Source organism: Perna viridis, chromosome 12 (genome assembly GCF_037379345.1).
Source record: "Perna viridis isolate PV_CMFRI_1.1 ecotype Kerala chromosome 12, ASM3737934v1, whole genome shotgun sequence".
NCBI classification, from domain to species: Eukaryota; Metazoa; Mollusca; class Bivalvia; order Mytilida; family Mytilidae; genus Perna; species Perna viridis.
This window is the reverse complement of record NC_142456.1, coordinates 5,219,592-5,231,956: the sequence shown is the minus strand read 5'-3', so window position 1 is coordinate 5,231,956 and position 12,365 is coordinate 5,219,592. Positions and strand designations below refer to the sequence as shown.

General features: G+C 31.6%; 1 protein-coding gene across 2 annotated transcripts in view; it reads right to left on the bottom strand.

Annotated features, from left to right (window-relative positions):
• The window catches only part of LOC148600957 (5-hydroxytryptamine receptor 6-like), a 55,981-nt gene extending 50,436 nt beyond the window's left edge, over positions 1–5,545 (bottom strand). Inside the window, exon 1 of one of the 2 annotated variants that reach the window (XM_088556199.1) lies at positions 5,405–5,545. The gene's annotated coding sequence lies outside the window, so the exon portion shown is untranslated. The remainder of the gene's footprint in view (positions 1–5,404) is intronic. The other variant, XM_088556197.1, reaches the window with a different exon arrangement.
• Positions 5,546–12,365: the final 6,820 nt, after the last annotated feature.

Here is a 12,365-nt window from a genome sequence, read left to right as displayed (position 1 = left end):
AGTAATTTTTGTTAATGCAAAGACATTATGTTATGTATATATGTCATATCAGCACTTGTCAAAGAGTAATCAAGGGAACCATGATTCGAGCCGAAGTTAAAAATTCCAATAAAAGAGATATCTAAGCAACATTTGGAATATGCAGGTGACAGATGTAAAACACAATGGCTGCATCATATATAACAATTCTTAACAATTTCTTTAGTTGTACTTTCTTTTGTTCTTAACAAAGAGTTATCGAGGGACCCAAGATTCTAAAAACTGGGAGCATGGATCAGTTGCACAGGTTGGGTAAGTATTCTTTGCTTGTCTAAATACAACCGCCGAGGTGCTCATAAAAAGTGGAGGCCAGAATAAAAGAGAGAAAATAAAAACTATTACACATTGAACAAATCAGTTTTTAAGGTGCTGATGGATACACCGTAACGATCCAAGGGTTCATGATGACGACCATAAAACTTCTATAGTGTTGACTTCAATCTTGTAACAAAAGTAAATGAGCAACTTGGACGACTCTAAAAATGGGAGCGTGGACCAATTTGTTTTCGTGGGTATCAATGCTCCGTTTAATATTTGTGTTCGTTTAGAATGTTCGTTCCTTTTGCTGGATTGTGAATAACGCCTATTTGTCCCAGATACAAAATGTGTTCGTGTGCTTATTTGATGTATGTTCTTTCATTTTATGTAGTATTACTATACCTAAGTTGTCCCAATAAATAGTGCTTGACTGTAGCCTTATAGCTTTAGATCTTAGTTGAAGTGTTATCATTAATGATAACATTACTACTTAATTTAAATTTCAATAAGAAACATGTTAGTTCTTAAGTTTTGTGTAATTCAATATAATCTTGCAATACAATATTGTAGGCGTCGAAAACAGGAAGATATTTAGAAAAGCGGTATAGCATAATTCCTCAAGGTCTTCAAGTTAAGTCATTGACATTTAATTATTAAGACAAATTGGCAATTACACAGTGATATATCCAACAACACTCAATGATGCAATGAAACATTGACCCATTTAAGATTTCAAGATTTCCTAGCCTAAGGCCAATTACAATTTCCCTGAGCATTGGAGAAACAAAAACTAAAACACTGTAATATCATTCTTTTAAGAGACTATCTACGTAGAAACCAGAAATATGACATAATATATGGGCGGAAAGTATAATATCAGGGAAAACAGGAATTTAGCTGCATAAAAAGGTGACTCAGGAGATAATACAAAACGTTTGAAATCGATACATAAGGACAAACGTGATAATTTTTACTTCCAAATTGTAGACTTTCCCCTTTCTAAAGGACAATACACTCCGGCCTATGAAGTATACGTTTCACAATTGATCCGTTACGGTGGAATATGTGATCTGTACACGAACTTTCTTAGTAGCGCACAGATATCATAAACAGAGGTTCGTTCAACCTCACTACAGACGTTTTACAATCCTCATCACAACTTAAATGACCGCATTTTAGTTTCTCTTTTACAGGTGAGTGAAAAAAACTTGAATTAGATTCCACGTGTTACCGGATTGAGAACGTACAGAACTTGACACTTACTATTTGTACTTGTAGTGGTGTAGTTCATTTGACATAACTGTATCGGAGCAAGTCAAAGGAGCCAGGCAATGTACCTGTATTTTGACATATTTCAGTTGTCCTATTATTGACACTTCTGTATTTGTTCGCAGATATTTATATATCAAATAAGTTATCAATAGAGTAAAAGGGAATATTTCTAGTGCTTTCTATGTTATTTAGTTCATGCGTGCTATTTCAGTATTTTTTTTTCTTAGGAAAACATGAGTTATCCACTCTTTGGCACGTGCCTTCCTCTGCATGGGTATTTCATGGACACTCCATTGAAACTACAAGTTGCATTGTATATATAGAAACACTGCATATTAACCTTAAATATGTATTTCTTGTTCACTTTACTCAATCTAATAAATATTTCAATAAAAGAAGCATTGGCACATAATTTTCTCATAAAAAATCAACTTTACAGGATTAACAAGATTAAAAATACTTTTTTCAATTTAAAAGATACAGGTCTGACATGGGGTAAACTCAAATTTAATGGGACATACTGCAATTAGGAATGGGACATGTACAATGGGCATGGGGCAAGAGGGATAGGTAATCGATTTTAATGAGGCACTTATTAAGGAGAAATTTGTATTCTAATTATAATTGTTAAATATTGAATCAAACAAACAGCAATAATATTATTTTTACATGTACAATTCGTGTTTATTACGTACTGGGGACTGTGACATGACAAAAGGGGCAATATGGGATGGGCTATGTGGAATAAGACATTACAAACCGGGCAATTTGATATGTGCAATAGGGATTGAGACATAGCAAACTGGGCAATATGGGATTGGCAATGTGGTATGGGGAATGAGACATGGCAAATGGGTAAATATGGGAAAGGCAATGGGGTATTGTGAATGAGTCATTGTAAATAGGGTTATATACGATGGGCAATGGAGTATGGTAAAAAGGGCAATATGGGATGGGCAATGGAGCAAGGGAAGTAAAGAGAATTTGAATTTACTGTGTCAAGAAAATCGAAACAAATCAATAATAATATATACAATAACGAATACCACTAAAGTATATACAATTTTTATACTTCAGAAAGATGTAACATATGTGTTTGCAACGGAATTTGCAAGAAATAATTGACGGAATAATTGATTACAGATTTTGCTGTATTAACATATAATGTACTGTTTACGTATTACAGAAGGTTATTGACACCACTTGATTTATCTCATTCAGACATTACATCCCATATAACACTGTTTACTTCAGTTTCATGGATATCATTACTTGAATTCAAATGCCATTCATCGCGTTGTTACAAGTACTGGTAATACCTAATCATCTTGAGTATCAAAGAAAAATATCAATTTTTATTAATGGTTTTCTCTTTAACGCTTAGAAACGTCATGAAATAAGGCTTTTCCACACGCACCTCACAAAATTGGAATGATTTGGCGACTAAGTAGCATGTTGTAAGATAAAGGTCTGATGCATTTTGCTGACGTCAAAGGTTATAATTTATTTATGTCCCATTTTACATATTTCTGCTTTAATCACCAGATCCCTAAGAATTTGCACTTTTATATACAAAAATAAGGTTTGGGTATATATTGTTGGTTTAAATATGGCACAACTGTCCAGTTTGAGTATCGTCGAATACTTCATATTTAAGTGTTTTCCAAATTTAGTCGTGATTTTGCGTCCTTTTCTATTTATACTTTATAAAATATACGTACAGAACAATTTTCAAATGCACACTGCACGCGACTTCATGTTCTGTTTTTAATATTCATAGATATAGAACAGATGTTTATCAGAAACTTTCTTTGTTCTTAAGACATAATATATCATTTTTCATCTCAGTCTTCTTCTGTAAAACAGAAAAATATCTGCAATTTCTCATTAAAGATTGTGTCACAAATCAAGTGTGATTTTACAGATAAACAGAACTTATCATAGCTCTTACACTCGACAGAAAATCAGAACTCTGTTATGATTTTTGTCTAAACATCAAAAACTACAATTGAATTGATTGTCATTTCAACAGCTATTCAACTTAACGTGTATTTAAGAGCTGCTTGTTAAATAAGTTTCAAATTGGTTGAATACTTCACTTAGTTGTTGAAGCAAAATAAAAGCAATATTTTCATTACAAAAATATAACGTAGCTGCGTTGGAAATTATTGCAATACTATATTCAATGACATACCATTGACATTTAATATCCTATATTAGCGTACCGATTTCACATGTATGTTCTAATGGAATATGATAAAACATATTTCGAATCCATTTTGTACTTAATAGTCACTGGGTCAGTAACAATGCTTGTGGCCCCAAGGGTCCAGAAGGTATTGGCCTACCCAGTAATTTGACTTGTCTGGCCATGTGTTATATCATATTTCATTTATTGTTTTTCAAATGGAAGAACACTTGGTGCTGGATTTGGCTTCGTATTTCATTTCGGTTCTTTTGACTTTTAGTACTTCTTGTAAACAATTAATCATTAGATTTAGATATTCCTTTAAATTTAATTATAATACTGCTTATAAGAGGTTACTACTTGAAACACATGTATAGCATTTCGGGATTTGTAATACTAATATGATTTGAACTTTTGAATTCAAGTAGGTTTCCACCTCTGAGAACTATGCTCGCAGATTTCGTGATCAAAAGATTGCGTACTTTATTTTCACTTGTTGATATGATAATTCAGAATATTGATATTAACAAGTGTTCTTTACTCTAGAAGCGGAACAAAAACATCAATGAAATGCACCATCATTTTCATTTAAGGGAGGTAAGCCATTCTTTTCATATTTTTCAAAGCAATGTCTATTTCTTCAGTAAATTGCCTCAAGTTACCTCAAAACAAATTTAAAAAATAAATGTGGCCTTTTTTGACAGAGCAATCAAGGGAACCAAGATTCTAGCGGAAATCAAAAGAATGTAATCCGGGAACAAAGATCAGACATGGAAAGCAGACAAACAGAGGGCATAAAGTAACTAACATAATACATACAAAGAAACAAAAGTAAATGAGCAACTCCGACTCCACTATAAACTGGGAGCATGGACCAGGTGCACCGGTAGAGTAAGCGTCCGTTGCTTTACAAGAAACACCTGCCGAGTTGCTCATAAACAGTTCAGTCCGGGGTAGACGAAAGGGGAAAGGAAACCTATGACGCGTTGAACAAATCAGTTTTCATGGTGCAGATGGATACTGAAAGAGTTACTTGATTTTAACTTGCATAGTCCTTAGGGAGACAGTTACGAAAAATAAGATAGCTAGGAACATGGATAATCAACACCCATCTTAATAAATAGACAAACTTTACAGATTGGTTCTAATTACATTGTACATATATCAAAGTCATGTTATCGCCAGTTTCAAACTTTACGATGAATGGTCGTATTAATAAAAATACAAGACACCATGACTAGTGGAAAATTTGGAGCAGTAAAATTAAAATTAGTATGTATAGACGTGCAATAAGATAATACAAATGCTTTCAAAGACACATTCAAACAATTAATGGACACTCACAATATTCAAACTCTATAATAACAAACAATTATGCCACAGGCACAAAAACAAAACAAAATAAACATAAACTTGTTCTTTTAAAGTAGATTTTGAAGGGTTTTAAAGCACTGAATAATCTATAGGATTACCACCGAGTAGATAAGAACTTTAATAGTATGTTAATTGTGGGAATGGAAGATTAACGCAATGAGATATAATGTCATTTAAATAGCATCATTAACTCAATAAACAAACTCTCGCCGACTTTCGCTGACAAGGAGGTACACGACATTGTAATTTTTTTATATTACAGAAAACACTTACCTTCATTAACAAAAACTTGTCAATAACAAAAAGCATTCAAATCACAAAAATAATTGAAGTCATGGAAATCAGGCTATCCTAAAATGTATATTTCGGTAACATGCTAAACACCATTGATGTACATATAAAGATTGTATTACTAATGTCATGGTGTGTAAGTCAGTATGAAATCTACACAGCTGTGGTCCTAATCATGTTCAATTATTACAAACTTATCAGGTGTAAAATACCTTTTTACGTTTGTATTTACAGATGTGTCCGCACGAAGCGATGTTACATCGATTTTCAATGCATTTTTTTTTACATTTTTTACATGTTTGTCGTTTCGTTCCCTTGTCTATTTCTATACTGATCACCGTAAAAACTGCACCACGTTTGGATTGTACAATCCTATTAGTATTTGTCCACAATATAAAAGTACTACAAAGTCAATTTATATATAAAAACTGTTGCAAAATATCACAAAAGAATGTATGCAAATATGAAGAAAGCTTATGTTTGAGCGAGTGTTCGGTCAATTAAAGAAAATTTAATATTTCAACGCGCTTTCAATTTCTATATTTTATTTGAGGAAAGGTTATCAAAATTGTCATCTATATCTAGAACACTTGTACAATGGAAATGTTAGCAAAATACATTGAATGAAATATCAACCAAACTGAAACAAAAGTCAAACTGATAAAAATAAACTACTGTGAAGACTTTTTAAAAAAATCCATAATGAGGGTTTACCAAAATATACGTTAGAAATTTGTTAACTTTATTGGTTTAATTAATTTCGTTAAAATAAGATAATGGTAAATCCTTCTAAATGACACAAACAGAATCAAAAGTTAAAAGTACTACATGAATAATGTTTGTCTTCCTTTTTACGTTTGATATTATCATTCAGTGACAGTGATTTAACCGAATTTCTTTTGGACTTTTGGGTTTCTCCTGTTTGAACAGGTGTTCTGCATTACTAGCCACTCAGAAACGTCGGTTTACACATGTTTTGGGTTTATCTTTTTAGCAATGTATGGACAAAATTAAAATGATTTATGTTTTATTATATCAATTTACATATTTGTCCGATCTGAACTATGTTTTATACAAGCATATTATTTACCGAAATTTTCTGTAGCACAAAATTCAAAATGCCTAAAACACTATATTCCTTTATCAAACATTAAAATAAAATGTTGTAGGATCCTGTCATATTTTAGTAGACCTCATAATCGCTAGATTTGGCTTCCCTCTTGACATGTTGTTTTTTGAGTACTTTTTTATATGATCAATTTCTTAATCTTCAACGTCCGAAGTATTTGTTTTCAATACTCCTGATAAAAGATTATTCAGTGAAACAAGTAAAAATAGCATTCGAAAATTGACAATATGTTTATGATGTGTATTTTGTATTTACAAATGAACTGCAAATAAACTAGCTTACCCTACCGGTGCACCTGGTCCATGCTCCCAGTTTTTAGTGGAGTCCGAGTTGCTCATTTACTTTTGTTACTTTGTATGTATGATTTTAGTTACTTTATGTTCTTTGTTGTGTATGTCTGTTTTCCATGCATGTCTGATCTTTGTCCTTAGATTACAATTTTCTGCTAGGCGGGTATTTCTAGAAAAGCAGAGGACACTTACCCTACCAGTGCACCTGGTCCATGCTCCCAGTTTTTAGTGGAGTCCGAGTTGCTCATTTGTTTTGTTGCTTTGTATGTATGATTTTAGTTACTTTATGTTCTTTGTTGTGTATGTCTGTTTTCCATGTCGGGTCTTTGTCCCTGGATTACATTCTTTTGATTACCGCTATAACCTTGATTACTCTAGAACAAGGAACTGTTGTGAAACATGTAACCTTTGTGTTGGTCCATGGAATGAATATTAAATTTTATTGTATGTGGTAAGGATGTATCGAAATAGAAGAACAATACGTAAATAGTATTCTTATTTCTTAAAACGAAATGTTCGAGTGTCCCTTAATGTATAAATTTATTGTTTCAAATATATGAACATTGTTTTCAATTTACGTTTGATATCTTTTTTTATTAGTTATGTAGGAAATTGTTTGTCATTGGTTGTCTATTATTTTTACAAAGTTGTATTTGTTTAATCTTCTCAGTATGCATGCCTGCCTTTTTACATATGTGTCTGAAAACAGAAACTAAACTTCTAACAATTTAACACAAAACTTAATCTTTCTCTGATTGATTCATTTCTACCTTAAACCGACCTTTGGTGCTCCTCTCTGCCACTTATAAACTGTCTCTATCTGATTAGTTGGCTTATAATAAGCAATCATTTCGAATTCGCAACAGCAATAATTATAACAAAAATCGTTGCATCTTCTTTGTTCCTGAGTATATCATTTCGCTGTTTCATTCCGTTTAAATACAATACCATAACATTTAATCAAATAAAGACGTGATGTATGCCTGTAAAACGAAATCGTACATTTTATTTTATCAGAAGCTCAAAACTGCCGATACAATTCTATACTTTCCAATTCTTAACGCTTGTCAGTTACATAAACGCTAATTTCTATCATGTAACAAAAGACAATTAAATCGGATAAGACGTTTCCACAGAGATTTTGAAAGTGTTATTAAAATATGCTCGATTTATCTGAGCCACTTTTTATCGCTACACATTACTATACATGACATGATGTTTGACCCTATACTAAGGATTTTCGTTTATAATGGCAAAATGAAAACTAATAGATATATGATTGATCATTGTATTGCTACAATAATCATATCCAATAGAAAAATATAGCTATTGTGTAAATACAAAAAGACAACACAAATTAATATAGCATATTGCAAACTATGCTGTACATGTGTTTCAAGGAGTTACTTCTCATCATGACGATTGAGTATTATAATCGAATACATAGGAAGATCTCAATCTCGAAAAAGTAGTATACAAGCAGCACTCAAAACAAACAAAAAAATCAAAAAAGGAAGTCAAATCCAGGTTAGCAAAGTGTGATATAAGGAATGAAGCCTCATTGTTTTAAAGCTTCAGAAAATGTAAAACGTACATTTAATGTAGACTACCGATAGTTAGATTGTCACCCCTTAAGCTTAAATATTGCACTACTAGTCTCATACATTATCTTTCTAAAATAAAGGACGCTTAATTTTAACAGAACGTTTTACAAGCAGAGGCTTACTGTACACATTGAAATTTAACAGGATGTGATTTTATGTGATTTGAGCATTTAGCGTGTGCGGGTTTCGTAAATTCGCCACTCGAAATTTTCAACATGTACAGTAAGTCAAATATCCAAATGTTTTGTTGCTATTTAAAAACGGTGTAATGGTATAAAGAAATCAACCTAACTGTCAATGAACATTAGAGCAGAATTGTTTTATCGTTTAAAGACACATTGAAAGACGATTGGGCATCAAACATTGATTTTTATGGCCTGATGCTCGCAAATAGATACAATCTATCCGATGTGACATTTTAAAAGCAACTCGGTGGTGGGTGTTTCTAGAAAAGCAGGAGACGTTACTCTACTGGCAACCTTAATCCATGATCCCAGTGTTTAATCGGCACGGGTTGCTTGTTTTTGTTGTTTCTATATGCGTATTTTATTACAACCATGTTGAAAACAAACGTCTTTATCCGGGAAAACATTTCCATAACTAAAACAAATCATCGGTAATTTAATGTTTGCAATTTTCCTTAAAGTTGAAACAAAAACAAACCCATAGATTTTCAGAATAAAAATGAACTTTTCACACTAGCTCCTACAATAGTATACAAGTTTTTAAAACAAGTATTGCAAAATTTTAAAGCATATCTGAAAAGAAAATCAGCAAGTAATGACAGTTAGATTGAAAGCGGCACAGGGATTCATATATGGCTTTACTTGCAATTTGTGAAGAGCATCTTTACTAGACCTTTCACTGTATTCTAGTATCAGCATTCTTTGTACTTGTACTTTTCCTCTTATAATGGCATCAGAGATGTTTTTTGTCAATAAATCGTCGCCATGTAGCCGCGTTAAGAGTTTAGTGCAGAAAGTTGAACGGTATATTATAGTAATATAGCCATTAGCACCTACTTTTTTACTTTGCATCGTAATAAATGTGGATTTGCAAAGTACGCAGTAATCAGCATGCATGCATTACGTCATTTTAGGACAAATACACTTATCTATTTATCATCCTACATTTTTGTATTTATAGTATACGCTGGTGAATTCGTTGCGTTTCACGATATCCATTATTTTTTCTATAGAAATTAATATCCGCAAAAATATCGAATAATCATTCGATTTCCCTATACAGAAAGAGTTGAAAAATGGAGTAAAGAAGGAAATAATTTCAAAATTGATATTTTAATTACTTATTTTTTTTTATTAATTTTCCTTAAAATTGCAATATCAATATGTTAGACGAGAATTTTGTTTAATCCTCCATCTGTTAAACATGTGCTATTAAAGAAATTTGACATTTCTAATCAAATTTTTATTTTTACTTCGTATTTGCTTGCTTTGGAATATCAGGTTTTGTCTCGATGACTGTTCTTATGAATGTTTTAGGAATAACCTTTACTATAGGCTAAGAAGGACTTCTGTGTATAGTTGCTTATACTAAATTTGCATATTCATCAATAACAACGCACATATATTGGACATAGTTGGCTTGAAAGTTCATTATTCAGAAATTCTAGACTTTTTTTCTAATATATAGTTGAACCATATACTAACTTGCTCAGTCACTAGGTACCTTGTCTTTAAAAAAAAACAATTTTGATTTATCAATTTGTCTTTTATGTTAGGTGTCCCGTCGATATGATTGGTTGATTGCAGCTCAGAACTATTTATATATAAAAATAACTGATACATTCGGAATAAGGCTACATTTGTGTAATTCTGATGAAAGATAGCTCATATCATTTTCAATAAAAAAAAATGGACAATACCAATAAAGCCTACTTGGAAAATATGTTTGGAAATGGAAGCTGTGTAAGAATAGATTGGAAAGGTATGGGTTGGGTAATATCTAATCAAAAGACAACAATAGACCAATATATTGACATTCTCGTCGCTAGCAGAAGAGTTTACGAATCTTTTATTGAATTTCAATACTTCAAAGCATTTTTTTTTCTTGATTACTCTTTCATACAAATGTACATGTTCGATGATTTATAGTTACTAAATTTATCCTGAAAGATTCGAGACAACAATCAAGTTAGTTGACCTCCCTTGACAGAGAAAATTCATTGAATTTAATTGATCTCGTCACTAAGAAAGACTTTATGAAATGAATATTGAATACCATATTTTGGGATTTGGAGCACTTTTCACATCATTAAAAAACAAATTATGGTTTCGATTGATCTTGTCATTAATGGAAAACAAATTGAACTATTGTTGATATTAAATATTTCAAAGCATTTTAACAACATTTTACTATATGGAAAATGCTCTTACGATCCACAAATCAACAGTACATGTAACTTTGATTAACAACTACTACATGTATCTCCCGATACATCAATTCAGCCATCTTATTGCCCTTGGAAGGAAAATAATAGATCATTCCACTTGCTTTAATTGATATCTGCATACAAAAAGAAAGGAATTATAACACTATTGTTGAAAATAAATATTTCAATGCATTTTTCTCTACAATACAAATATTAAAAAGTTTGATCTTTCGTTCCGTGAATCACCCTTGTATGGGTCTTATATTAACAGCTACTATATATATCAAGATAACAATCAAATCAGTCTGTATTATTAAATTAAAATACGAAATTGAAATCACGGACAAGTACGCAATAAATTTAAGTTTATCAAATCTCGTCCAGACAAGGACAAGACTTTAGACAATTTTTAATTAAATGCTTCTATTCATTTTGTCATAATGATATTAGACTTAGTCTGAGTCTGAAGAAATCATTCGGAGATGGTGATTGTTTCGAATTCCCAGTAGGATCAAAAATGATGTAAACCTTTAAGAGGTTATAATCGCACAGCTAACTCGAAAGAGTTTTTAATACCGAATACAGTATGTTATTCGATGCTACTAGAAAATCAATATTTTTCTATATAAAAAACCAACACCACCCTCCCCCTCCCAAAAAACAAAATTACCGAAGACACCTAAGTAATATTTAATACGAGACAATTGGTATATCACGCGTAATGCTTTCCTTATACTGTTAACGATATCGTGTACTCAAACAGAAAATAGGAAGGATTGTGTTTGGCGTTTATACCGTGGTGCAAAATACCTTCAACCTTTTGAATAGGGTCTGCCATTTTTCCCGTGTTTATTGTTTAATTGCTTGTCTAATGCATTTCGTTTCATATTCCCAATATAACAATAAAACTATGGTTTCTTTCAAATTGAGTAGTATACTGTGATACTGTGTGTTTTATTACCTATATTTACTAGGGAAGAAGAAATAGGACCCTTCAAAATGGTTCAACTCCTAAGTCTCAAATCTCTAGTCTCTATAAATCTATTGTGATTTTGATTTTTTGTTAGTCTATATAGTTTATGTACTAAGGATATACATTGATGGCCATTTTGCTGAACCTTTAAAAGTGTCATTTCAACAGCAAATTAAAACAGACTCAAGAATGCTTATTTTACACCGTTTAAAAAGATCAAAATATCTTTTATTTATTTTTATTGTTTATTAGTTATTTTATCTCATATGTTTTATCTTCTCTGTATAATAAAATTGATCAACCATAATTAAAGAATGACGATGAAGATTTGATCATGCTTATGGTGCTCTACACAAATTAAATGACGATCATAATCTTTACAATTTTTGTTATAATTTCACATAATTTCTCATAATAAAGTTGAGTGTATGTTTTTATTCTTTGTAAAATGCTTAGAAACAACTTGACGTTCTGAAAACATATTTGTGAAACCATGCGGTTTTAAGTACTATCTACAAATCAGACGAAATGAGTATAAGGTGTGGCACATGATTA